Consider the following 25,774-nt stretch of genomic DNA (forward strand, 5'->3'; position numbering starts at 1 on the left):
GAATTTCTTTGCCGTTCATTCTTAAATGGTCTATGGTCCTGGATTTCCTCAAAATCTGCTCTTTTTGTGTGTATTGCACCATTGCTACCAGGACATCTCTTGGGTGGGCCCCTGGTTCTCCTGCTCTACGTGGACCAACCCTTTGTATTCTGTCTATCTGAATTTCCTCTGCTGTGCCGTCTGTGAGTATATCTTGAAACACCAGCTGTACTGCCGCGCGGAGGTCTTTATCCTCGACCGATTCCGCCATGTTTTTGATCCTTATGTTTGATCTTCGGGATCGATTCTCTAAGTCTTCGCATTGGGTTTCTAGTTCTTGGGCCAGTCTTGCCAGTCGTTCTTGTGCTTCCACATATTGTAATGTTTCCTCATCTATGTTTTGGACCGTTCTCTCTAAATTGTCTGTTCGCTCTTCCAGATTCCCAATGTTCGTTTTTAGTTCCTGGACCGCTTGTTTCATTTCCCCTTTCATGTTTTCAAACTGAGCATGCATTGAGGATATGAATTGGTCCCGAAATTCTTTAAACCATGTTTTCATGTCATCTTTCATGGCCATTTCTGCATCTCTTGTCTGTTCTGGTATGGTCTTCCCCTTGTCTTTTTGCGTGTTTGCTTTTGGGGTCGCACCTTTGTCTGCGCCCCAGAGTTGGATCCTGGTCTTGTTTGGCCTTGCTGTTGAGGGATTGTGTAGCCTGTTGCGCTTGATGGTTCCTGGGTTTTGTCATGTGTGTATCTCCATTTTCTCTTCCTCCTTATGTATTCCTTCGTGGTGACCTTGGAGGTGTGTCTGAATTCACTGCTGAGTGTCTGCTTGATTGGGGTTTCTTTGCCCCGCCGGAGTCTGCCTTATTCTTTGTTTTGATGGGCTTGGGACTTGTCCATCGCCCTGTTTCCGTTGGTTGTTTCTCTGGTGGCTTGCCTTGTGTGTTGCGCCTTGCCCTGTGGGGCTGCCTTCTCTGATGTGCTTGTTGGGTGTGGGGTTCGGGAGCCCTACTGCTCTTTTTTTTCTTTTCTTTTTTCCCTTTTACCCCTGGAGCCTGCTTTATTACCTTGCCCCGTTTTGCCCTGTGGCGTTGACCAAGTCCCCTTTGTGTGTGGGTCTTCTTTTGCCTACTCCCTTGGCCCTGGGGAAGAGGGGACGTTTGTCTGTTGCTGAGGTATTTATGCTCCCACCGTCCCTGTGGCTTACCATCCGTTCCGTTGCTTTGTTCGGGTTTCTTTCCCCCTGAAGTGCCTGCCTCATGTCGCATTGCAGGTCTCCCCTCCGGCATCTGGTATCCGCGCTGCGTTGTCCGCTCCCTCTCTGCCCAGTCCGCGGCTCTGGTCACTCCCGTCGATGGTCGAGGGGGGCTCCACCTCTGCCCTGCTGGTCCGCGGTCCGGAGGTTTGTGGATTGCCTTCTCTTCTTGTAGCAATCCCATGATGCTCTGCTAGATGTTCCGTCTGAGGCTCCGGCGGTCCTTCCACTTGATCTTCTGCGTCGGCTGCTACTCCTCTTCCCAATCTGCACTGGTGCCCGCCTGGTTCCCTGGCGTTGACCTCTGTGTCTCCGCTTCCGCTGTGTGTCTCCTATGCCGTCTTTGTCGCCGGGTGGTTCTCTGCTCCTGCCTCTGTGGTGCCTTCGCTGTTCGGGCCTCCCAGGTTCTCACCGCTTGCAGGCACTGTTTGAAGTGAGCCTCGCGGCCGTTCTTCCGCTCCGGAGACTGGCGGGTCTCCTTCCCTGTTGTCGTCACATTGGATCCTCCGCCTCGGTTTTCACCTTCCTCGGTATTTCTCCAATGGAGACGTGCTCTGAAGGACCAAATGTCTGCTTTTTTATATTTCTCTGTTGTTGCGGCCCGAGCTGGGGAACAGAGCTTCACTCACGCACGTCTGCCTGGCTCGGCCGCCATCTTGGAATCCAACAATACAATTTTAATAACCTGTAGTTCTGATCTATTGTGTATTGGAGTTTATAAAAGATGATCAAGGTTATCGATTTAGTAAAACAGGTTTTGTAATAACCCAAGGTGTTCTTATGAACATTAAGATTGTTCACACTAATGTTTCTGTCATGAAACTGTAGAAGAGAACACAAAAGGGCTTGATCACACTTCGGGGCACGCCTCAAGAGAAGGTGCCCGCTTGTTATGAAAGCAAGAACATATGATTCCTTTTGGTCTTGGTCTACCGGTTTCAGTGGTAATTAAGTACATTTACCCACTTTCTTCAGGACAGTCTTCATATCAATACATCTATGTCAGTGATATTAAGGATGGATCTCGAGATACTTCAACCCTCCTTGTCAATACTGTCGTAAGACCTATGAACAGGTTGGTGACCCTGTTAATCTTGGGTACGCTTATTCACAGATGTATGCAGAAGTGTGGGTTAACAACGGCTCGTAGCCACTTTGTTCAGCCATTCATATAGTGGAATGCTGATAAGGCAAACACCCAGTCACTGCAATGCTCCAACAAGGGGCGAGCATACGGTGGGTTCTGCGGCTTCCCAGAGCAGAGGTCCAGGCAGCCTGACCGGTCTTTGAGTCAATACTGGCGCAAACAACAAAAGAGGGGGAGAGTAAGGACTTTTTCCAGTCCCCCTCGTCCGCAACAGCCTCAGAGGGAAAGAAGGCATGACGCGCCCCTTCGGGTCCATGGGCCTCATTACGATCCGGGCGGTAAGGGATTACCGGTACCGGTAAGGGCACCGGTACTGGTAATCCCTTACTGCCCTACTATGAGTTCCCTTTGTGGGTCCTCCCTTAACGCCTGGTTTTACCAGGCGTTAAGGACGGGACCCGCAAAGGGACCTTAAAGCTAATAACGGTACTGCAATTTGCTGTACCATTATTAGCGCCTTCCCCATTCCTTCCCATTGAGCCCTATGGGGGCTCAAATGGGAATGGGGAAGGGCCCTGGTGAATGGGGAATTACCGCCCCCGCCAACCTTGGAATGGGGCGGTAATAGCTCCATTCACCAGGGCGGAGTCGGTGAGATTTTGGAGGCAGCCATGGCGCTAATAGCGCCATGGTTACCTCCAACCTCGTAATGACCCCCCATGTGTCTCCGGTGGGGGGCAGGCTTGCTCTCCATGCACAGTTCTGGCGTCAGAATTTTACAGATCGCTGGATCCTTTTTGTAGTATCCACGGGGTACCGCCTACCGATCCCTTCCTCTCCTCCCTCCTCCCCTCCACTCCACTCCCATAGATTGGGACAGTAACTCTTTTGGCAGAGATCCGGTCGCTCGTCGAGAGCCAGGCAGTGGAAGAAGTCCCAGCCTCCCAACAAGGATTGGGCTTCTACTCCAGGATTTTCGCCATTCAGAAGAAGAACCAGGCCTGAGAGTTGTGTTGGATCTATCCACCCTCAACCTCTCCCTCCCTCTAAAAAATTCAAGATGATTACGCCAGCACTCATAGCTGAGACATTGTGCAAGGGGGACTGGATGTGCTCCATGGATCTGAAGGATGCTTATCTGCACGTCCCGATTTGGCAGCCATATCGTTCTTTTCGAAGGGATTGTGTCCTCCGACGTATTGCACATCTATGACAGTAATTACCACAGCTGTGCTGCTTCGGATATTTTTTCGGCGTCTGCGTCCTCTGTCGACGACGTCGATACGCCGTCCCTCGAGGGCCTCCGTTGAAAGCCGACGTCACCGGATGTTATAAGTAGGGCACACAACGCCCGTAGCCTCACTTCTGTTTTTTCTGCGAACGTGTTCGCTTTGGAATTTCGGCGCGCCTCGGTTCTTCTCCTGTTGAATCGGTACTCCGTTCTTGGTTTCTTGTGAGAATCATGTCTTTGTCTTCTACCCCGAGGTCGGGCTTCAAGAAGTGCCGCGACTGCGGTTCCAAGATGTCGCTTACGGACCCGCACTACGTTTGCCTGTGGTGCCTCGGCGAGGACCACGCCACCGATGACTGCGATGAATGCCAGTCTTTGACGTCGAAGGCCTTATGGGAGCGGAAGAAGCTATCTGTAGGTAGGGTTTCCAAACCCCGTAAGTCGAAATCTGCTGGGCTTTCGACCGACGATTTGAGGGGCGACTTTCAGCATCGGCGTAAGTCCAGGGGGTCTCGGTCCCGGAGTGGTTCCCGCCATTCCTCTGCCTCTTCTAGGCACTCTCAGAAGCGCCGTCACCGGTCGCCTTCCCCGTCCTCGTCCGAGGACTCCGCCAGACGGCAGGTAGCTTGTCCCAACGAGCATTCATCTCTGGCCGAATGGGACGCATTTCGCAAGGAGATGATGGCGATTTTTGAATCTCAGGGCTCCGTTCCATCCGCGCCTTCGAGAGAAGCCGGCAAGGAAAACGCTAGGGCCACCGCTCGCACGCCTTCGGGCTCGGCCGGTCGGCGCGAACATCAGGAGCCGTCGAAGTCCTGATCGGACAAGGTAGATCGCTCTAGCCATTCCCGCTCTAGGTCCCAGTCCTCGTCGCCCTTGAGACCGTTGGAGCCTGTGAGGCCTTCTAAGAAGGCATCGACGCCATCGGCGCCATGTCCGTCGAGGGGCTCTCTCGAGGCTCCGCCTCCGAGGAAGTCATCGACGCCATCAGCGCCGAGACCGTCGAAGGACACGCTCGGGGCACCGGCCTCGAAGCCGTTGTCGAAGCCGTCGGCACCTCGCTCGGCATCGACGCCGATTCCGTCGACGCCCTCGATGCCTTTTGAGGAGGCTTTATCAGAGATGCCCCAGAGGCTGGTGGAAACCCTGAGGAAGGCCCTGAGTAAATCAGTCAGGCCTGTGTTTGAGCCTTTTTCTGTACCCTCATCCAGGGATTTATTCCAGCCTTTGGATTACCTCTCAGAGGTGGATGAAGGGTCTGATGTGGAGGGGTTTGTTCCTCCTGAGGGTCCTGACGACCTGTTATCAGGTCATAGCCAGATGGAAGACCTGCGTCAATCCTTACATGACGCCAGTGGTCTGGACACCTCTCCGGAGGTTGAGTTTGGCATGCCTGAGCCTGGTACACACACCGAGTCGTCGTACAGGCGTCTCATGTCGAGGGTGACGGAGTACTTGGGGTGGTCTGCTCCACCTGTGGATTTTCTGCAGGATGACCTGACAGATATTTTGGACCAAGGTCCACCCACTGACCCGGTGCTGCCATTTCATATGGCCTTACAAAGAAGGGTAGAGGCGGCTTGAACTGCTCCGGAGAGTCTCCCGGCAGTGAATAAGTTGCTACTGAAAAAATATCGTCCAGCCAGTGGCGACCCCGGCCACTTGTCTTTGCACCCCACTCCGGAGAGTTTGGTGGTGCAGGCGGCTACGGCCCCAGCAAAGCAGGCTGCGTACCCTACCATCCCTCCGGATAGGGACAACACGCGCTTTGACGGTTGGGTGAAGAAAGTGTTTTCATCTGGGGTATGGTTTTAAAGGCAGCCAACTCTGTTTGTGCCTTGGCAAGATTCACTCACACTCTGTGGAATTGTGTTTCTTTGGCGGCTGAACATTTTCCCGAATGGGAGGAACGGGATGGTTTTCTTGCCCTCGTTCAGGATGGCAAGGATGCCGTGTGTGAATCCGTTCAGTCGGGTCTGGACGTGGCAGACTGTGTCAGCCGGTCCATGGCGGCGAGCCCCGTGATGCGCAGGTTTGCGTGGTTGCGGAAGTCGGGGTTTGCTCCTGATGTACAGTCCCGGCTTCTCAACTTGCCCTTTGATGGTGACCATCTTTTTGGCAGCAAGGCTGACGAGAGCCTTGAGAGGTTGCAGACCTCCAAAGCTGCGGCGAAGTCGTTCAGCGCTGAAGTTCGTCAACCTCTGCCTTTTTGTCCTAGGGGACAGCAATGGAGGGGAGGTTCCTTTTGATACTAGTCTTCCTTTGGTAGATCGAGGGGAGCTGCCAGTCAAAGGGGTCAACGTAGGAGTACCAGAGGTGGAAAACAAGGTACTCGAGGTGGCAAAGCCGCTCGGGCAGTTGCCTCTTTGCCCTCAGGCACTGCCGCAGCCGCTTCAGCTCAGTCATGTGTCCATGTCCCATGGTTCGCCGGTTGGGGGAAGGCTGGCGCAGCATCTTGTAGAATGGCATGCCATTACTTCAGATGTGTGGGTTCTGGAGATCATGGCCCATGTCTACTGTCTTCCTTTCCGGCAGAGGCCTCACAACAATTCACTGGGGAAGCTCTCTTTGAAGAGTCCGGATCCGCTCCCTGCTGGAGAAAGGCGCCATAGAACTGGTGCCTGTAGCGGAGAGGAACAAGGGATGGTATTCCCCATATTTTTTGATCCCGAAAAAAGACGGCGGTTTGAGACCCATCATGGACTTGTGTGGTTTGAACAAGCTCCTCAGGAAGGACAAGTTCAAGATGGTTACACTCTCTCAAGTCCTCCAGGCCCTTCGACTTCAGGACTGGTTGGTGTCTCTCGACCTCAAGGACCCTTACTTTCATGTGCTGATTCATCCCAAGCACAATAAGTACCTGAGGTTCGTGGTTGGCAACTCGCATTTTAAGTTTCGGGTCCTGCTGTTCGGATTGAACTCCGCCCTGAGGGTCTTCACCAAACTCATGGTGGTGGTGGCAGCATATCTCAAGAAAGGGGGGATTCACGTCTACCCCTACCTGGATGATTGGTTGATCAGGGCGCGCTCTCCTGAGCAATTCCTGGATCATCTGTCAGTCACCTGCCACTCCCTTCACAAGCTGGGCTTCTCCCTCAACTTAAAGAAGTCCCACTTGACACCTACCCAGAGGCTCCAGTACATCGGAGCAGTGCCCGACACTTCCCTGGGGCTGTGTTCGCCTCCCCAGGTGAGGGCTCATCACATTCTGCAGATGGTTCACAAGTTTCAACATGCCCAGAGTCTCCCGCCGTTCGAGTTCTTGAGGTTGTTCGGCCTCATGGCATCCTGCATTCTACTGGTGCCAGAGGCCAGGTTGCGGATGAGATCTCTGCAATGGGCTCTCAAGATACAGTGGTCGCAGTCCTCCGGCAGGATGTCGGATCCTGTTCAGGTGCTGCCCTCGGTCGCCCAGGATCTTCTGTGGTGGGCCGTCGAAGGCAATCTGATGAACGGGGCTCCATTTTGGCTACCCTGGCCGGAGGTAACGATCGTGACGGACGCATCCCTCACGGGATGGGGAGCTCATGCCAACGAGTTGACAGACAGCGGTCGTTGGTCTCCGTCGGAGTCCAGACTCCATATCAATCTGTTGGAGCTGAGGGCTGTCAGGCTAGCCCTGAAGGCTTTTCTGCCATCTGTACGGGGGAAGAATGTCCTGATTCTGACAGACAGAATTGTGACCATGCACTACCTCAACAAAAAGGGGGGGGCAGAGTCTCTCCCACTGTGCAAAGAGGCGATGCAGCTCTGGTTCTGGGCCATCCAGCAGGAAATTTCGATCTTGGCAGTTCATCTGGCCGGAGACGAAAACGAGGCGGCTGACGCTCTGAGCAGGCAGAGCGCAGTCTCTCACGAGTGGGAGCTGGCTCAGGAAGTTCTTTTGGAGATCTTTGCCCTTTGGGGGACCCCACAAGTGGATCTCTTCGCCACCAGTGTCAACAGGAAGTGCGTAAGATTCTGCTCGCGGGAATTTCCTCCAAGAGGAGCCTTAGGGGACATGTTCGTAGTGGAGTGGTCCTTCCCACTGCAATATGCGTTTCCTCCAGTCCCCATCATTCTGCAAGTGTTGCAGAGGTTACGGAGGTTCGGTTCCCGAATGATCCTCATTGTTCCGGCATGGGCCAGGACCTTCTCGACATGTCCATCTGCCCTCCATGCCGTCTTCCCTATCGAGACAATCTGCTCTCACAGGAGGGGGGTCGGGTTCTCCATCCAGAGGTCAAGTCTCTCAACCTTCATGCTTGGTTTCTGAAAGGTTGAGGTATAAGGATTGGGACCTCCCTGAAGACGTGATGGGGGTGTTGCTTTCGGCCAGAAGGGCTGCAACAAAGTTCCTGTACCGTTGCCGTTGGAGAAAGTTCTGCGACTGGTGCAGGGTAAAGAATGTGTATCCTTTTTCATGTGCCATTCCTGTGGTTCTGTCTTTTTTGCTTTTGTTAGCCCACAAGGGCCTGCAAGTGGGTACCATTAAGGGTTACCTGGCGGCAATGTCCATATTTAAGCGCTCGTCTGAGGAGTGTTCTTATTTTAAGATTCCTTTGATTTCTCAGTTTCTAAAAGGGCTAACTAATGTATTTCTACCGTCACCTTTCCAGGTGCCTGGTTGGGACTTGAACTTAGTTTTAAAGTTCCTGATGGGAGCTCCGTTTGAGCCCTTACATTCTTGTCCATTGAGACTGTTGTCATTTAAGGCTGTATTTTTAGTTGCGGTTATTTCCGCTCGCAGAGTGAGTGAGTTGCAGGCACTATCCGCCAAGCCACCTTTCACGGTGTTCCATAAGGACAGGGTTGTCCTTAGGGTTCGTCCTTCTTTTCTTCCGAAGGTTGTGTCGGAATTTCATTTGAGCCAGAAGGTCATTCTTCCGGCTTTCTATCCTCCTCCACATCCTGGTAAGGAAGAGGAGAGGCTCCATAGGTTGGATCCTAGGAGAGCTTTAAGTTTCTACATCTCACGCATGTCCCGGGTCAGAGTGGACGATCAGCTCTTTGTAGGATACGCTGGAAGGCGTTTGGGTCAAGCTGTGACTAAGCAGACCTTGTCCAGATGGATTATCTTGACAATCTCTGAATGTTATCGTTTGGCGGGTAAGGACCCTCCGGTAGGCTTACGGGCCCATTCTACTAGGGGTGTGGCTGCCTCGACTGTTCTGCAAAGGGGTGTTGTGTTCCCATTTGTAACATTTGTGAAGCAGCCACATGGGCCTCTGTCCATACCTTTGTAAAACACTACTCCCTGGATTCTATCCATGGACACGATTTCGCCTTTGGCAAGGCTGTCCTCTATTCTGCAATTTGATTGGGCATTCTAAAATTTTAAATTCTTTTCCCACCTCCATACGTTGATACTGCTTTGGGTCTGTCATAGATATGGAATACGTCAGAGGACACAATCCCTTTGTAGAACAAGTTGCTTCCTTATCTGGTAACGTTTAAAAGATGGGATGTTCCTCCGACGTATTACACATAACACCCTCTCAGCCTGCCCCTCTACAGAATTTCTTATGCGATTGCAGCTTACGTTTCCGCAAGGCTTTCTGTAGTCATACTGGCACAAGATTGGTGCCACACGTTCTGGGAAAAAACTACAACTGAGGCTACGGGCGTCATGTGTCCTACTTATAACATCCGGTGACGTCGGCTCTCGACGGATGCCCTCGAGGGATGGCGTATCAACGTCATCGATGCAGGACGCAGACGCCAAAAATTTCTCCAAAGCAGCACAGCTGTGGTGATTACCGTCATAGATGTGGAATACGTCGGAGGAACATCCCATCGAAAGAACGTTACCAGGTAAGAAAGTAACTTGTTCTTCTATGATTCAGAATCATGGGCTGTCACTTCCAATACAAGGTACTTCCCTTCGGCCTCAACTCGGCCCCCAGGGTTTTTACCAGACTAATGAATACAGTGGCAGATCTTCTCAGAGCCCAGGGCCATCAACTATACCCGTACCTAGACGACTGGCTCATCAGGGCCACATCTCCGGAGGTGGTGCACCACACTTCCTCCGCTCTTATGAGCACACCCCACGACCTCGGCTTTTTGCTCAACCTCAAGAAGTCCCAGCTGCACCTTACACAGAGGATGACTTTCCTGAGCCTCATCTGGGACATGTGCTCCGAGAGAGTTTTTCCCTCGGAGGACAATATCACATCCATCAAGACGGCCACTGCTCACTTCCTCTCCCGAGAAGTGTCATCAGCCTGGTGGTACCAACACCTGCTGACTCTAATGGCAGCGGTCCTATTGGTAGTAGCCCACACGAGACTCAGGATGAGGAGAGTACAGCTGCACTTCACGGCTTGATGGAATCAGGAGCGGGGCTGGTCAATGTTCTGTCTTCTCGACACTCGGACCTCACATGGTGGTCCAGAGACAGCAACCTGCGGACGGGCAAGCCCTTCGGGCAGCCTGCCCCACAGGTCACCATCGCTACGGACTCCTCTCTTGAGGGCTGGGGGGCCACTCTGGACAGCCACAGCGTCCATGGAGTCTGGACCCGGCAGCAGCAGGAGTCTCACATCAACTGGCTGGAACTGAAGGACATCTGGCTAGCACTCAAAGCCTTCCTTCGGGTCATTGGGGTAAGGTCGTCCTCATCCAGACAGACAACTTCACCAGCGTGTACTATGTCAACAAGCAGGGGGTTCCAGATTCCATCCTCTGTGCAGACTAGCCGTCAGCATGTGGGAATGGGCCCTGGAGAACAATATCTACCTCAAGGCCATCCACCTTCCGGGGGAGTCCAACTTGGAGGCGGACAGGCTCAGCAGGCTGGGATTGGACAATTACAAATGGCAATTAAACGACCAGGTACTGCGGGAGATCTTCAGCAGATGGGGGCATCCTCAGGTGGATCTGTTCGCCTACTGGGAGAACAAGAAGTGCCAACAGTTCGCGTCCTGGCATGGACTGGGCCTAGGCTTCCTGGGTGATGCATTTCAGATTCAGTGGAACGGCATGACAACATATGCCTTCACACCCACTCCACTGGTCCATAGGGTGATTTGCAAAATAAAGGAATCTTGGCACCTCAGCATCATTCTGATAGCTCCATGGTGGCAAGCGAGGCCATGGTTTTCAGAGCTGCTCAGTCTCTCGTACAGGCCTCCCATTCACTTTCTGACAGGCCCAGCACCTCTTCTGGTGCAACAGGGGGCAGGGTCATGCACCCCGTGCCACAGAAATTAGCCCTCACAGCGTGGTTCCTGAGCAGGTCATGCTAAGGCACTTCAGCCTCTCACAGGATAATCAAGAGATCATTCAGGGTGCCAGAAGCAAGCCTACCAGGACCCAGTACAAGAGTAAGTGGACTAGGTTCTGTCACTGGGCAGACTCTAAGGAGATCGACCTCCTTACGTGCACGTTGGACGATGTGCTTTCCTTCACGGCACACCTGGCACGCTTAGGCGTGCAGGTGGGCACATGCTGCATGTATTTGGCGGCCATAGGGGCCCACAGAAACTCGGAGGAGAAGGTCTTCTCCTCTTCCAACCCAATAGTCAAGAGACATTTGATGGGCCTTTCCAGACTTTATCCGCCCATCAAAAGGCCATACCCCATGTGGGACTTCAATGTTGTGTTGGGCGCCTTGGCGCACAAGCCATTTGGGCCAATGGCGTCTGCGGACTTTAGGCTGGTCACCATTACGACAGCCTTTTAGTGGGCCTTACTTCGGCTCGCAGAGTTAGCAATATCCAGGCTCTGGTGGCATCAGAACCATATACTACTTTTTACAAGGACAAGGTAGTCCTCCGGACACACCCAGGGTTCCTACCCAAGTTACCCTCGGCTTTCCACCTAAACGAGGAAATAGTCTTACCCACATTCTTTGCCGATCCTAAGGACGAAGCTCAAAGGGTTTTACACTGTCTGGATGTCAGACGCGCTCTGAAATTTTATCTGTACAGGACCAAGGGCTTCCGCAAGTCGGACACATTGTTTGTCCCCTTCGGGGGGTCAAGGCCCAGGTATCAGGCATCCAAGGCTTCGATAGCACGGTCGATGGTCTCGGCCATCAAAGAGGTTTATGAGGGGCAGCACAGGCCGCTTCCAGCAACATGCATGACCGTGCAGTCGGAGCCAAGGTCACGGGCATTGCATTCCAACAGCAGGTCCCGTGGCAGGTCATAGCAGGGCGGCCACTTGGGCCACCCCTTCGGCTTTATGCAAGCAATACTGTTTGGACGCCGGCTTTAAATCAGACGCGGCTTTCGGACAGGCGGTTCTAAGAAACCCATTTGCTTAAGTAGGGTCTCCACCCTAGGGCTACATTCAAGTGAAATCGCCCATGCAGTATGGAGGAAAGGGGACGGGACGTAAGAGTAATGATAAGTTACTCACTGTAGTGACTAACATACTCTTAGTCTATAGTACCCTTTCCTCGATACATCCCACCAGCCCCACCCTAATAAAACTGGTGTCATTAGGCAATGGTAGATTATTGTTGACGCGTCTATGGGGACTGAGGTGTGGCACCGGAGGGCAGAGTCAGGCAAGCGCATGCTTCCAGGGCCGCCGCTGCACCCCCTGAGCTCCTCTAAATTTGAATGGGAAGGTTTTTTTTGGTTAAAAAGGTTCCGTCTCCCGTCCCTAGGAAGGGACACCTATGCAGTATGGAGGAAAGGGGACTATGGACTGAGGGCCTCATTACGAGTCCGGCGGTAACCGTGCCTGAAAGTCCGGCAGGTTACCGCCGGACTGGTATTACCATTCCGCCTCCGTGATTCCCGGAATTACCGGGGCATTACGACCCTGGTGACCCGGGAATTCCGGAGGTGGAATTTGGTAAATCCATAGGACTCAATGGGAATGGGGAAGTGGAATCTTGTGATGGTGCCGGTGTTTCCACGTCTGCCTGCAGGCGGGTGGTGTTAAACCCGCCAGGTCAGACCTAGCGGGAATGACACCTCCGCCTGCAGGACTCGAGATCACCCGGTAATGAAACAACGGTGGGGGCGGATTTACCGCCACCGTTATTTCCATACCGGGTGACTCATAATGAGGCCTTAAGAGTACGTTAGTCACTACGGTGAGTAATTTATAATTTCTGCTACCAGCCGGTGACAGATTGTCAGACTATGCATGTAGCCCATTGGTAAATGTTGGAACACTGCCTCCCATTGTAAGAGAATGCAAACTGTTCCTGACATTCGTCAGCAATTGGTATGGTGAAAAAGGCATTAGCCATATCCAACACTGCATACCAAGTTCCCTCACATTTCTGTACATTTTCTACCAAGGTTACTGCATCCGGTACTGCCTGTACTAGCGGAAGAGTGTGTTTATTCAACTCATGATATGATAATCAACTCATTCTGTAGCTACCGTCTGATTGTTTGATGGGCCAGATGGGATTGTTCCAAGCCGTGGTTAATGGAAGCAACACACCGGCTTCCACATATCCTTTGATGGTTTCTGAAATTTCCTTCTGACTCACGGGAATTCAATATAGTTTCATGGACACTCTTTTAGTGGCTATCAGAACCTGCACTGGGGGCATCTTCAATTGTCCTACAATCATGGGTGTACAAGTGAAAGCACTCACCCCAAATTGATAAAGTTTACCTCCTAATCCGAGGGTCAACCCTTCTAAAATATCAAATCCAATAATCTATTCTAGAAGAGGAACAATTAATACTTGATATGTGTCTCTTTTCAAATTACCAATTTTCAAATCAATTTTCGTTTGAAAAGCAGGGGTCTCTGTGCCCCCTAATCCCGTAATCATAAAATGTCTTCCCTTAAATCTTGAACGATTTCCATGTATCAATGAGTCCTCCGCCCCGATATCAATTAAGGCTTGAACCTCTTGTGTGTTTCCCGACTGCCAAAATAATTTCACTTTCACTTTTACATGAGGCCGTCTGTTTACCTTAACGTGGGCCATTGTTACCAGAGTTTGACCCTCATCCTATTCGAATTTGGAGTGCGTGTATTTAGATTCCATTTCCACCATTGCACTCACCATTTTCCTTAAGTCTGCATTGGTTGGCTAGGAGGGCGCAGACCCATTGGGAGATTCATCGTCTCCCTCCTCTGGAGGTGGTCGAAAAGGATCCTCCTCCCTCTTCGGCTTATGTACTTCTTGCAGTTTCACTTGTTTGTAACACTCCTTCCAATCTAGGCCCTGTTTTTTATACAGTTGATACATTTCCTGTGTTTCGAACCCATCAATGTCCTCCTGCATCACTCCATCTTTCAATAAAGCTAGAAACATATCCTTTCTGGATACGTGAGAATCTCTGCTGTCAAACCTCTTTCCAGGAGTGTGTCTTTCACTTCGCCACCTCCCTTTCTCGTTCTCTAGGTCGTTCCTCTGATTTTTCCCATTCTCCTAGACCAGCCAGTTGCCTAATGGCATCTACGACCTTATTTGTTATTTTAGCAGTCATTCCCACCAATAGGGTCATCATAATGTTTTTATATGCTGGAGGGGCAGTTCAAATAAGGGTATTACAGGCTGAAACAGACAGGTTTATCAGCCCCATATTTTTTGGAGTTTCTAAATGAATTGCTTCTTTCATGGCATGTTCCCTTACTCATTGGATAGCCTCTTTCAATGTGTGCCATTTTTCTCCTCTGTCGGCCAATCTGACGGGATCGGATACTTGCGATTACACTGCTGGGCTGTTAATTGGAAAAGAGACATTAAAACCTCTCCCCCATCATCCTCACGAGGAGGGCCTGCACGATATTTGTAACGAGCAACCCTCACTGCAGCTCGCTCGGCTACTGTTTGATATTTGACTGCCTTATCATGATCCAATTTCATTTGGAGCTGTTGCATCAATGCAATCTGTTTTTCAGCAGCCAATTCCTTTACCAGTTTTTCAACACTCGCTTGTAATTCCACATTCTGTTGATGCATCTTCCAAAAAGCATGCAACAGAATCCAACCCCTTCTTGCTAGAGACGAACAATCTTTCCCCTTCTCCACTGACACCTGTTGCAGGCATTTTGCCACTTCGGCAGGACTCGCCTCTCCTATACTTGTGTCTCAGGTTTTACTCAACCCTGCACCACATGTCCAAGTGTGTGCGACCTTATCGTACAGACTCTTAGTCCACCCTGGGATAGATACCTTAGGACAGTCTCCGCCTGCGGAGCTTCCTTTTTCCTAAATAGGGAACTCATTTTATCAAATGGATGTATCACTTCCCTATAGTTAATACCTCAATACACACACACACCTAAATATGTTTTTCTTTCACCATCAAGGAGGGAAAGAAAAAAAACATTATTTTTCTTTGCCGTTACGAGCCCAAAACTTTAAATACATTTTTTTGCAGGATCCTTTGCCATCCATATCAGCACACATACACTGCTCACAGTGCCAACATGTTTTGCTGTTGCTTGGTCACGTGAGGAGAACCTTAGACTTACGTTTCCCCTGACCCTGGCAAAACAAGTCATTGGACTCGGACAAGCCAAAAATCACACTTACACTATTAGTTTTGGTAAACATTAAAATGGCTCGTTATAGGCCCTTTATTCACTCAGCAGATATAAACGCAACATACGCAAACAAACATATAATCAGTTATATAGAAACATATAAAAAGAGAGCATCACCGTCAGTAAAGTAGCAGAAGACACCTTCATCTTGGCCACTACGACACTGCGTAGTCCTAGAGCAGGTAGGTGAAGAGATCACTTGTACTAACGGGTTCTGGAGCGGAGCGTCCTCCCTCTCAGTGAGACTGCATCACCCAGGGGTCCAAATTTGAACTGTTCGCCACAGAGGAAAACCCTCTTCTCTTTATGGGGACATGTCCCCGCCCTTCCCAGTTATGACTGCGCTCGGCCGAAGAGCAGATCACAAGTAGAAGGGGCAAAGAGTGGAAAAAACCAGCCAGAAGTGGGAAAACCCAGCTTCCCTCTCCTCGCATTTATTCCCATGACCCCTTATCACTGCACCTGCAGATCTCTCTGACTCCCTCTCAGGCTCGTCCTTCAGCGGACAATAAAATAACTATTCTCCACTGTGAATCCACTCTGCAGCAATATTTATGTAGTTATGTGACCTTGCTCTGCCTTCGCTACTGAAATGCTTGTTTACTTTGCAAAGCCCATGAAGATGCAGGCTTTCCTTGCTGTGATGGGAGATGAATGTCCAAGATGGCTGCGCACTGGCGCCATATTGTTTTAGCTCGCACAAGCATAAGCATTACAGATGGGTCTAATGGGATATGATATATGATATTTTATTTATATCGCGCTCGTACACAAGTGTTTCGGAGCGACCAAGCAAAGGGAGGGGAACAAGGGAGAGCAAACAATAAAAACAATGATCTTACTAGTCCCAGTGACATTAAGAACGTGCATGTGCATGGAGGAGGGAAAAGGGGGGTAAGTGCATGGAAGGGGGAGAAGTGGAAAGTGCAGAACAGAGGAGAGAAAAGAATAAAGAATAAGTTAAATAAATAAATATGGGCAATGAAAAGGTGGTAGTGCAGCCAGAAAGTGGCAAGTGCAAGATCAGTCAGATAGGGTATATCTGAAAAGTGCAGAAGAAGAGTGGGGGACTGTATGGGTACAGATACATAACCCAGTGCAATGGGAGACCCGGAGGCAGTGCAGGAGGGAGGCAGGATGAGCAGGTACCTGGGCCCGAAGGACAAAGGGTGTCCAGGCGCACAGTGCCAAGAGAGAAAACAGGTCAGCAGGGAAGAAGAGGGGCAAAGGCGGAAGCAAAGAGGAAGGTTTTGAGGTGCTTCCGGAACCGGATTTGGTTCTCCTCAAGTTTCAAGGTGGCCGGTAGGCTGTTCCAAAGGGAGGCCCCTTCCGAAGACCGAGATCTGCCCCCAGCTTGTTTCTTTGAAAAACGACTGACCCGGAGGGAGTTGGAGGTAGAGGAGCGAAGAGCTCGAGAGGGGAGGTATTTGCAGAGGGATAGTTAAAGGTATTTTGGACCCAGGCCCCAGAAAGCCTTGTGGACAATACAGAGGGTTTTAAATTTAATCCATGCATCCACTGGGAGCCAATGAAGGGATTTCAGAGCTGGAAAGACACGATCCCAGGCCTTGAGGCCAAGGACAAGTCTTGCAGTCCTGTTCTGGATTAGTTGTAGAGGGCGGAGAGTGGAGGCAGGTAGATTTAGAAAGAGGCCGTTACAGTAGTCCAACCTGGAGAGAACCAGAGCTTGAGAGACAGTGAGCTTCTGGGGGAAGGAGAGGAAAGGCAGAGTACCTCTGAGGAGGTGAAGTAGGAAGTTTGACTTTTTAGAGACATCAGAAATGTGTGCAGAGGGGGCGTGGCCAGCGGGCTCAGCATGGAGACGTGATCTTGTTGAGCTCCCGAGCCGCCAGCAGAATCCTTCATAATCCCGAAGTAAAACTGCAAAGACGGAGACCAATAACTACATCAACTAAGAGCAGACACCTACCGCTGCAAATTGGCAAGCTCGGGAAGCATTCCAGGAGCTGACTCCTGAGAAATCCACTCAAGAAAGTACGGAGACCTCTGCCGGCGAAAACACAAGATGGCCGCTGGGTGCCAAGAAGGAGGAACGGCCGCAACAGACTAGCACCCACGAAGGCAGACGGAGCTGAGGTGTGGAAACACTGGGGAGTCCAGCAGAGACACACCTTCCTCTGGCGGTGCCTTGCCTTGCCACGCCTTTGCTGGGGCAGACGCCGCTCGCCAGAGGCGGGCTCCCCTCTCGCAACCAGTAGCGGCTGACACGCACGAGGCGAGGGACAGGCGCAGACCGTGGAACCAGTGAGCCTGAGGTGTGAGCGAGCGGGTGGGCTCCGATTCCCCGCTCTACGACTAAAGGGGAGCGGCGAAGCTTGGGACGCTCCCACGGGACCGGGGACGCTCCCGTGGGCGGATAGAACTGCAACATCTCGGCCCCTCACGGGCACTTGCAGGTGCTCCGTATTACGTCGAGCACCCGCTGGCATCCTCCACAAAGAAGCCGGTAAGGAGAGGGGGAGGTGGGGTGCAAGTGGCGGACACAGGCCCGACAGGCGGAGGGACCCATCCAGTGTGTAGCACATTAAAACAAGACCTGCAGGAAACAACAAGGGGAGAATTAACATAGCTAAACAAGAAGTCACGCAGGCGACTGATACGGTCAGGATAATAATCTCCCCACAACATACAAGCTCCACAGAGCGAATCACCCTCACACGGCGAGCCCCAACAATAAACTCTGCGCTATTCACAGCAACACCAAGCCAACAAACATCTGTTGCAATGGGCAAAGACAAGACAAAAAAGGTGGCCAATCAAAGCACAATGGAACAATATACAACTACCACCCTGCCTCCAACAACAGAACCAAACAGGTCTGAAGACTTACAAAATCCTGAAGAAAACTTCTCCCTAAGAGATGTGATGAATGCCATCTCCAACTCGCGAACCTCTATGGAAGTTAAAATGGGTGGCATTTCCACATAAGTCTCCCTGCTGCGCCACGATCTTCAGAAACTCTCGTCCCGCACCGGAGAGGCTGGGACCCGGATATCTGTTGCAGAGGACGTACTGAGAAATATGGGCCGGCAAATGAACAGAGCACTAGAACGCATTAAGGTATTGGAGAGCAGGGTAGAAGAGGGAGAGGGCAGGTCAAGGAGGAACAACATCCGTATTCTTGGCCTGCCTGAAAAGGCTGAAGGGAGAGTATGGAACTGTTCTGAGAGCAATGGATCACTGACCTATTTGCTCCCAAGACCCTGTCGAAACTCTTCTCGATAGAAAGGGCACCCCGAGTCCCAACTGGCAGGCCGATACCTGGTGGACAACCGCGAACTGTGGTAGTAAAGATCCTTAATTATAGAGATCGAGATGCGGTGTTGCACATGGCCAGGACAAAGGGTGAGATAACGGCTCCAGGATAGGCTTCTTCCCGGACTTCACTAGGGAAGTATTGAAAATGAGACAATGCTTTGACCCCATTAAAAAGCGCCTACAGACACTGAACGTGAAATATGGCCTCCTGTTCCCAGCACAGCTAAAAATATACCACAACGGTAAGACGACACACTTCGCTGATCCTAAGGAAGCATGGACCTGGGCAGAGACAAATCTGAAAGGAGACTGGAGCCCACGCAAACAAAGAGAAACGAGAGGAAACAGACCGCGGCTAAATGAACCACCAGAAGAACCACCTCACCAAGACATGGAAGCAATACCACAAAGACAAGATGAATAAATGCAAGGGCGGACGAAGGATGAAAATGAACATGGCATAAGATTAAGCGAAAATCGCCTGACAACTATAGCAAATGGAAAATAAATGCTGGCGGCCTGCAACCCAGTACGGCACAACCCCCCGCAAAACGAAGTGCATACAGAGGTATTCCTAATACCAAAGAGACTTTCGCACTTAGTATTAGTTCGATTAGTTAAACGTTTTGTTCAATGGGCGACAGATGCTTCAGTTGGGGATGGAGTATGGGGAGGGGGGAGTTGGGTGTTACACAGGTATTCAATTGGCACTTGGCGCAGCAGGACTACAGCCATCACAATACACATGAAGATCGCAAGGGATGACTATCCTCACATAGAACTAAATCCAAAGACCAATGGCCACAGCTGGAAATAATGCGAAGAAACTCGCCTTCATGACATGGAATGTGAATGGCCTGGGAAACAGTATAAAGCGAAGGCTAGTAATACAATACATAAATGGGCATGATCCAGATATAGTGATGCTCACCGAAACGCATTTGGCAGGCACCAACTGCCAATTCTTCAACAGAACCAAGTATAGGACGGCAATCCACGCAGGCTTCTCCACGGGTTCGAGAGGAGTACTAATTTTGATAAACAAAAGAACCTCGATCGACATAGCCAATGTAACCCAAGACCCTGGAGGCAGATTTGTTTTCATGCAAGGCACACTATGGAATCAAACCATAGCCACAGATGATAGCCTTACTTGAAGAAATTACTCCGTTAATAACAAATAATCTGGCAGATACACTAATGGTGGGCGGAGTCTTCAATGAGGTGATGAACATTACAGACGATCGCACACATATAAGAGGGAGAAACCCGTCAATACCAACCAAACTTGCCACCTTTACGTCAGCTTTAGGCCTGAAAGATGCATGGAGAGACCTTCACCCAGCGGAGAGACAATTCTCATTTCATTCAGGCGCACACGCGTCGATGTCCAGATTAGACTATTTCTTCCTCCCCGGCGAAAACATACACAAGGTAACGGATACAACTCTACATCCCCGCGGGATATCAGATCACTCCCCACTCACGATGCTGCTGGAAACAGAGAGAACCCAGCCTCCGCCGAGGTGGCGATTGAACGCATACTATCTAGGATTTCCGGAATTAACAGAGAAGATCCGGGAAGCGACTCCAACATATTTCGAACTGAATCAAGACTCAGTGGGTGACAAGGGGATAGTAGGCCAAATACTGAGCTGGACAACTGCACACAAAAAAGCACATAAGAAAGATGTTGACGATGCAGAGCAGAGGTGAAACGCGCCGAGGCGAAATACACAAGCACAGGAGCGGAGGAAGACAACACATCCCTGAAAATGGCACAAAAGAAACTACACAACGTCGCGCTGACATGTGCGAAACAGGTGCATAGAACCAGGCGCGCCAGACTTTACGAGACAGGAGATAAGGCCAGCAGGATGCTGGCGTGTTTGGAAAGGAGAGAGGAGGAGCACCTTCAAGTGCGCCACATAAGCACCACAAACACCGAATGGGCCTCAACTGACCCAGACATTGCGGAGGCCTTCGCAACTTACTATGAAACACTATATGCCCCGCCTACAACGCCAACGGATCCCAGTATACTGGACTCGCTAACCATCCCAACGCTAAGCGAAACACAGAGAATGCAACTCGAAGCCGAAATAACTGAAGAAGAAATGACGACAGCCATTTCGCAGCTCCAAAATGGGAAAACCCCAGGGCTCAATGGTTTCCCAGTGGAAGTATGGAAGAAAATTGGCACCGGAGAGTTGGCACCTCATATGCTAAAAATGTTCTTGTACGCAAAAGAAAAAGGAATCCTCCCGCCAGACTTAAGGAAGGCCAGTATAGTGGTAATACATAAGGAAGGCAAACCACCAGACGCATGCAGCTCCTACCGACTGATCTCGCTCATAAACACAGAAGCCAAAATACTGGCAAAAATACTGGACAACAGGCTACAGACAGTGATATCCTCCCTGGTCCATCCGGATCAATGTGGCTTCATGCCACAGAGATCCACGTGAATGAACATTCATAGACTCCAACCTCCCATTGAAAAAGCACCATCCCTACAGGATCCACTGGCACTCCTCACTAGTGACTTTGAGAAAGCCTTTGATTCAGTCCACTAGGAGGCCCTATGGCACATAATGGGTAAGATGGGATTCGGAGTCCACTTCACAAACTGGGTCAAACTCCTATACAATGCTCCGACTGCAGAAATCAGAGTAAATGGCTGGCCCTCACGCAGTATAAAGCTTGGGAAGGGAACCAGACAGGGATGCCCCCTTTCTGCGATGTTATTCGCACTGGCAATTGAACCACTAGCGATAATGCTGAGAGAGTCACAGGCTTGGAGGGGATTTTACTGGGCACAGAACTGGGAGGACAAAGTGTCCCTATATGCAGACGACTGTAACGCTCACCTGATTCCCGTAGAGGCGCCGGTCTTGACTGGGCGTATACCGTATCTTCAAAGGTGATGTGTACCACACGGCTGGCTCTTTGGGCTGGACCTCTGTGCAGTGTATGTCTGACTCGAAGGGTAAGATGTCTGCAGATAGAAAATATGGGATTAATGAACTGGGTTATTAAATGTCTCTCTCTTCTTCCCTTTCTCTTCTCCTGTAGAACCCCGAAGGTTAACGCTCTCACCTTAGGTAAGTGAACGCCGTGCTCTCCATCTGCCTCGGGGCAGGGTGCTGTAACCAGTTTCTTCACTGGATAAGGGGAGCAGGCCTCTTGACTTCAGAGGACTGCTGTCCGTCGTTTACTGCACGAACGGTAAGTTTCGAGTACTTCTAATGTCTTTAAAGTCTTTAGTAATGATGTCTCTTGTTTTGCAGGGTTCCGGCGATGGTGGATGACGGGCTGAAGTGAGTTGAAGATGGAGCCCGTGTGATGAATAGAAGCGCCTGGAAGCACGTAAGTAAGCGCTTGTTGCCTGCTTCACGATGCGCTCTAACTGTCTTTTTATTTTGCAGGTACAAGTTTGGAGCGGCTGCAGGGTGCCGGAATACCCACTGGGTTAGATGTGGCAAGGAGTAATGGCACGTGAGTATTAAAGTTCCCCAATGTCTTTAAACGCACCTTGTTTTGTCTTTCAGATGCGGGATGCAGCGCCGAAGGCCTCCGGAGCGTGCAAAGAGTTGGTAAGCTTTTGTCTTTCAGATGCCGGAATGCAGTGTGAAGACCTCCGGAGCGCACGAAGAGTAGGTAAGCCTTTGTCTTGCAGATGTCGGAATGCAGCGCGAGGCGTTGGTGACAGCCGATGGACCAGGTTAGTGAAGAGCTGTCACTGAAGACCGTAATGCTAACCTGTTCTTTCTTGTCTTTATAGGTGTTGCTGAAGACTGGATTCAGGATGGTAAGCCTTTTTCCTTAGGCCCAGGATCAGATGCAGAAGACACGATGAGCGTTCTGCTGCAGAGGATGCAGAATAACGCAAAGCAAGATTCATCCATCGGGTGTGGTTTAAATAGCCTCCTGTAGTGCTTAGGTGTCTCCTTCCACAGCCACGCCTAGGTAAGAAAAGAGTTCCTGCTTTCCAGAAGAGTTCCAGTGTTCTGAACCTAGGGAGTGGCTCCTGCCCCACCCAACAGGAAAAGTAGTTCCAAACAGAAGAGGATCAGAGGCTCAACTGGCAGGCAAGTAAGCAGCATGGTCTGCTGCAGGTAAGTCCACCCAAGCATTATGAGCCCGGCGCTTCCAGCGCTGGGACTGGGCATATTTATGAGCCTGGTGCCACTGGCGCCAGGACTGGGTCCAAAAGGTCCCAATTGGGACTGGTTGGCACTCGGAACCTGGGTTATGGATCTGCTTCCAAGGGAGTTGGGAAAACCCTGACCTTTTGGAAGCAGAGATCATGACAACGACCTTCTGATCTACCTAAGCGACCCAGCAGTTTCATGCCCCATAGTCATGAATATATTAAATACCTATGGGACCTTTCGCGGGTTAAGAGTCAACTATACTAAATCCTTACTGTTCCCGATCAAGGGACTTGGAGTAGCGGCTCTAGACAACTGCCCATATAAAACTGCAAGAGCAGTTCAGATATCTTGGGATACAGATCACGGCAGACCTAACGCAATATGTAGAGAAAAATCTGCATCCAATAAGAGATAGATTTGTTAATGATGTGAAGCATTGGAGGACCCTCCCACTCACCCTGCTAGGAAGGGCTACCCTGTTCAAAATGTTGGCCCTACCCAGGTTCCTATACATCCTGCAGAATGCACCCTTGTATATACCAAAAATAGAATTCCGTAGATTAGACAAGACACTCAGGAAACTGTTGTGGAGTGGAGGGAACCCTCGATTCGCACTAAAAACTCTACAGCGCTCAGTATGGTAGGGAGGGATTAGTCTCCCACATCTACAAACAAACTATTGGGCAGCCCAAATGTCAGTAGTAAATGACATCCTACATAACGACCCAACACTACCGCACAACATTGCAGATACTCAAGCAGAGCAGGGGATCACGCCAGTAGAAGGTCTTTATCAAAAGGAAACCCGCCCATTCCCATCTACAATAGCTGCACAGAGAACACGAATCTGGATAGACGTACATAGATACCTGGGTTGGGAAGGGAAGGTTACACTGAAACAACCCCTGTGGCGTAACAAGCATCTTCCAGAACTTAGAGAGCTCCCCAAATGGGCGGCCTGGGAAGAAGCTGGGATAGGAAGGCTAGAAGACATGATAAGGAACAGAGTAATAAAGACTTTCCAAGCCCTAAGGGACGAATTTGATCTTCCCGCCACAGAACACTTTCATTACAGGCAAATGAGACATGCACTCGCCACAATTGAGGTGGACTTCCCCAACGTGCCAGAGTGCACCCCGGTTGAGTGAAACATAGTGATGGAGCGAATTGACCACAAAATAATCTCTACAATGTACAATGCAATCAGCTCATTTGCTACAACGGAACTCACAGGGTTTAAAGAGAAATGGGAAAGAGACATGGGCCCAATCTAACCAGAGGAATGGACTACAGCCCTGATGTATCCCAGGGAAACCGCTATCTCAGCTAGAATCAGATTGATCCAACTGAAAATCCTGCATAGGATATATTATCCCAGAGAGGCCTTGCACCAATGGGGAAGAGCGACGGACCCCAACTGTCTACGATGTCGCCAAACGAGAGGGACCTTCTTCCACATCCTCTGGGAATGACCACAAATACAAGTATTTTGGCAAAAATGCTGCAAAAGGCTGTCAACAGTGATTGGCTGGGAGATACCAGTGGACCCCAAACTGCTAATACTGGGGATAGATGAAGATATTGAGTTATCCCAATTCGAAAAGCTTATGTTCGCAACATCCACAGGCGTTGCAAAGAGGAATATAGCTCAAATGTGGGGCTTGGCCTCACCCCCACATACGAGAAGTGGGTAATGGATGTAGACATGTGCGTACCAATGGAAAGGAGAGTGTATACCACAAGGGGGTGCCCAGGGAAGGCGACTAAGATATGGCAAAGATGGGAGGATAACTGAAGGCATGTTGCAAAGAACCGAAAGCCTGCTGGATTGCTGAAAATAACTAATCCAGGCGATCGAGATGAGCCTAAAGACCTGCGAAGCGCAACAATTTTCACAGCATGTGCGAAGAAGAGCCAAAGCCAAGAAGAAATGTATACCTGTATGTTTGAAAGTATTGATTAAGTTTTAATGTGTTTCTGTTTTTTGGGGGAGTGGCTATGAAGGCCATGTAGGAGGACGCGATCTGGAGGAGCTCCCGAGATCCTGTAATGATCCTGGCGAAATAGTGCATAACAACGTTCCTATGACTGCTGAAAACACACATGTCGATGTGTGAACGGTCTGACTACGCTTGGTGAACTTTTGGAAGGCGTGGGAGGAACGGTGGTGGAGTTTTGTGCAAAGAAGATAAGGAGCGCCGGAGACGGAAGACGAAACAAAATGGCCGATCAACGACCGGAACAAAGGAAGGAGCAGGCCGCACGGTGGTCGGGCGATAGGAGCGGACTGTGTGCGCATTTGTACCTTGCGCGGAACGCAGGTCCCCTGTGTCATGTCTAATAGAACAGTGAGACCGAAGGCGAAGCAGCCCACGTTGGACGACTTCGCCAAGACGTCCCCTGGTCCGGAAAGTTCCAAGAGCAAGGATAAGTCGCCCAGGCGGCATGCCTGTGACGGGTACTAACCAACAGGTCCTGGCTGCGTTTGCGGACTTGAAGGCGGCCTGGGAGGCTAAGCTTGAACGGGCCGTAACTCAGTTGAAAACGGCATTGGACCTTAAGGTCGGTGAGGTGCAGGAGGAGGTGAATTTACTCCGGCAGGATGTCAAGTCCCTGGCGGAGCGCACTGAGACCCTCGAGAAAGAGGTGAGCCCGAACACCGCGGATTGTGCCTCCCATAAGGCCGAATTGCATGCCCTGGTGCAGAGAGTGGGCATCTTGGAGAACAGGGCGGAGGAGGCGGAAGGACGCACCCGACGGAATAACATTCGCATCGTGGGCCTGCCAGAAGGATCGGAGGGCCACGATCCCACGGAGTTTATCGAATCTATGCTGTTTCAGGAGATACCCGGAGGAGCCTTATCTCAAGGATTTGCGGTGGAACGTGCGCATAGAGCTCTAACAAGGAGGCCGCCGCCGGGAAACCCACCTAGGCCAGTAATTGCCAAAATCCTTAATTACCGGGACCGTGAGAGGATACTAGAACACTTCCGCAAGGGAGGAACGATTACACGAGGAGCGGCAAACATAACGGCCTACCCGGACTATACCCTGACTGTGCGCGTAGCCGCATGAACTTTGGGACGGTAAAGCGGAGATTGAGAGAGGCGGGCCATAAATACATGTTGCTGTACCCGGCGAAATTGAAAGTTTTTCACAAACACAAGACTTTGTTTTTTGAGACTCCGGAGGACGCCTTGGGATGGCTCGACGCGCAGGGATGTCCCCAGGAGCCTGACGTTCGGACGGGAAGAGGAGATGAGAAGATAAGTAGTGCACGAGGAGGGTGCTACAAGATGGCGCAGAATAGGTCTCTGGGACTT

General features: G+C 50.8%; 1 protein-coding gene across 1 annotated transcript in view; it reads left to right on the forward strand.

Annotated features, from left to right (window-relative positions):
- HGSNAT (heparan-alpha-glucosaminide N-acetyltransferase) overlaps positions 1–25,774 on the forward strand; it is a 2,225,524-nt gene that overhangs the window by 1,891,429 nt on the left and 308,321 nt on the right. The gene's annotated exons all lie outside the window — the stretch shown is intronic.

Source organism: Ambystoma mexicanum, chromosome 14 (genome assembly GCF_040938575.1).
Source record: "Ambystoma mexicanum isolate Mex_15411 chromosome 14, UKY_AmexF1_1, whole genome shotgun sequence".
Lineage (NCBI taxonomy): Eukaryota > Metazoa > Chordata > Amphibia > Caudata > Ambystomatidae > Ambystoma > Ambystoma mexicanum.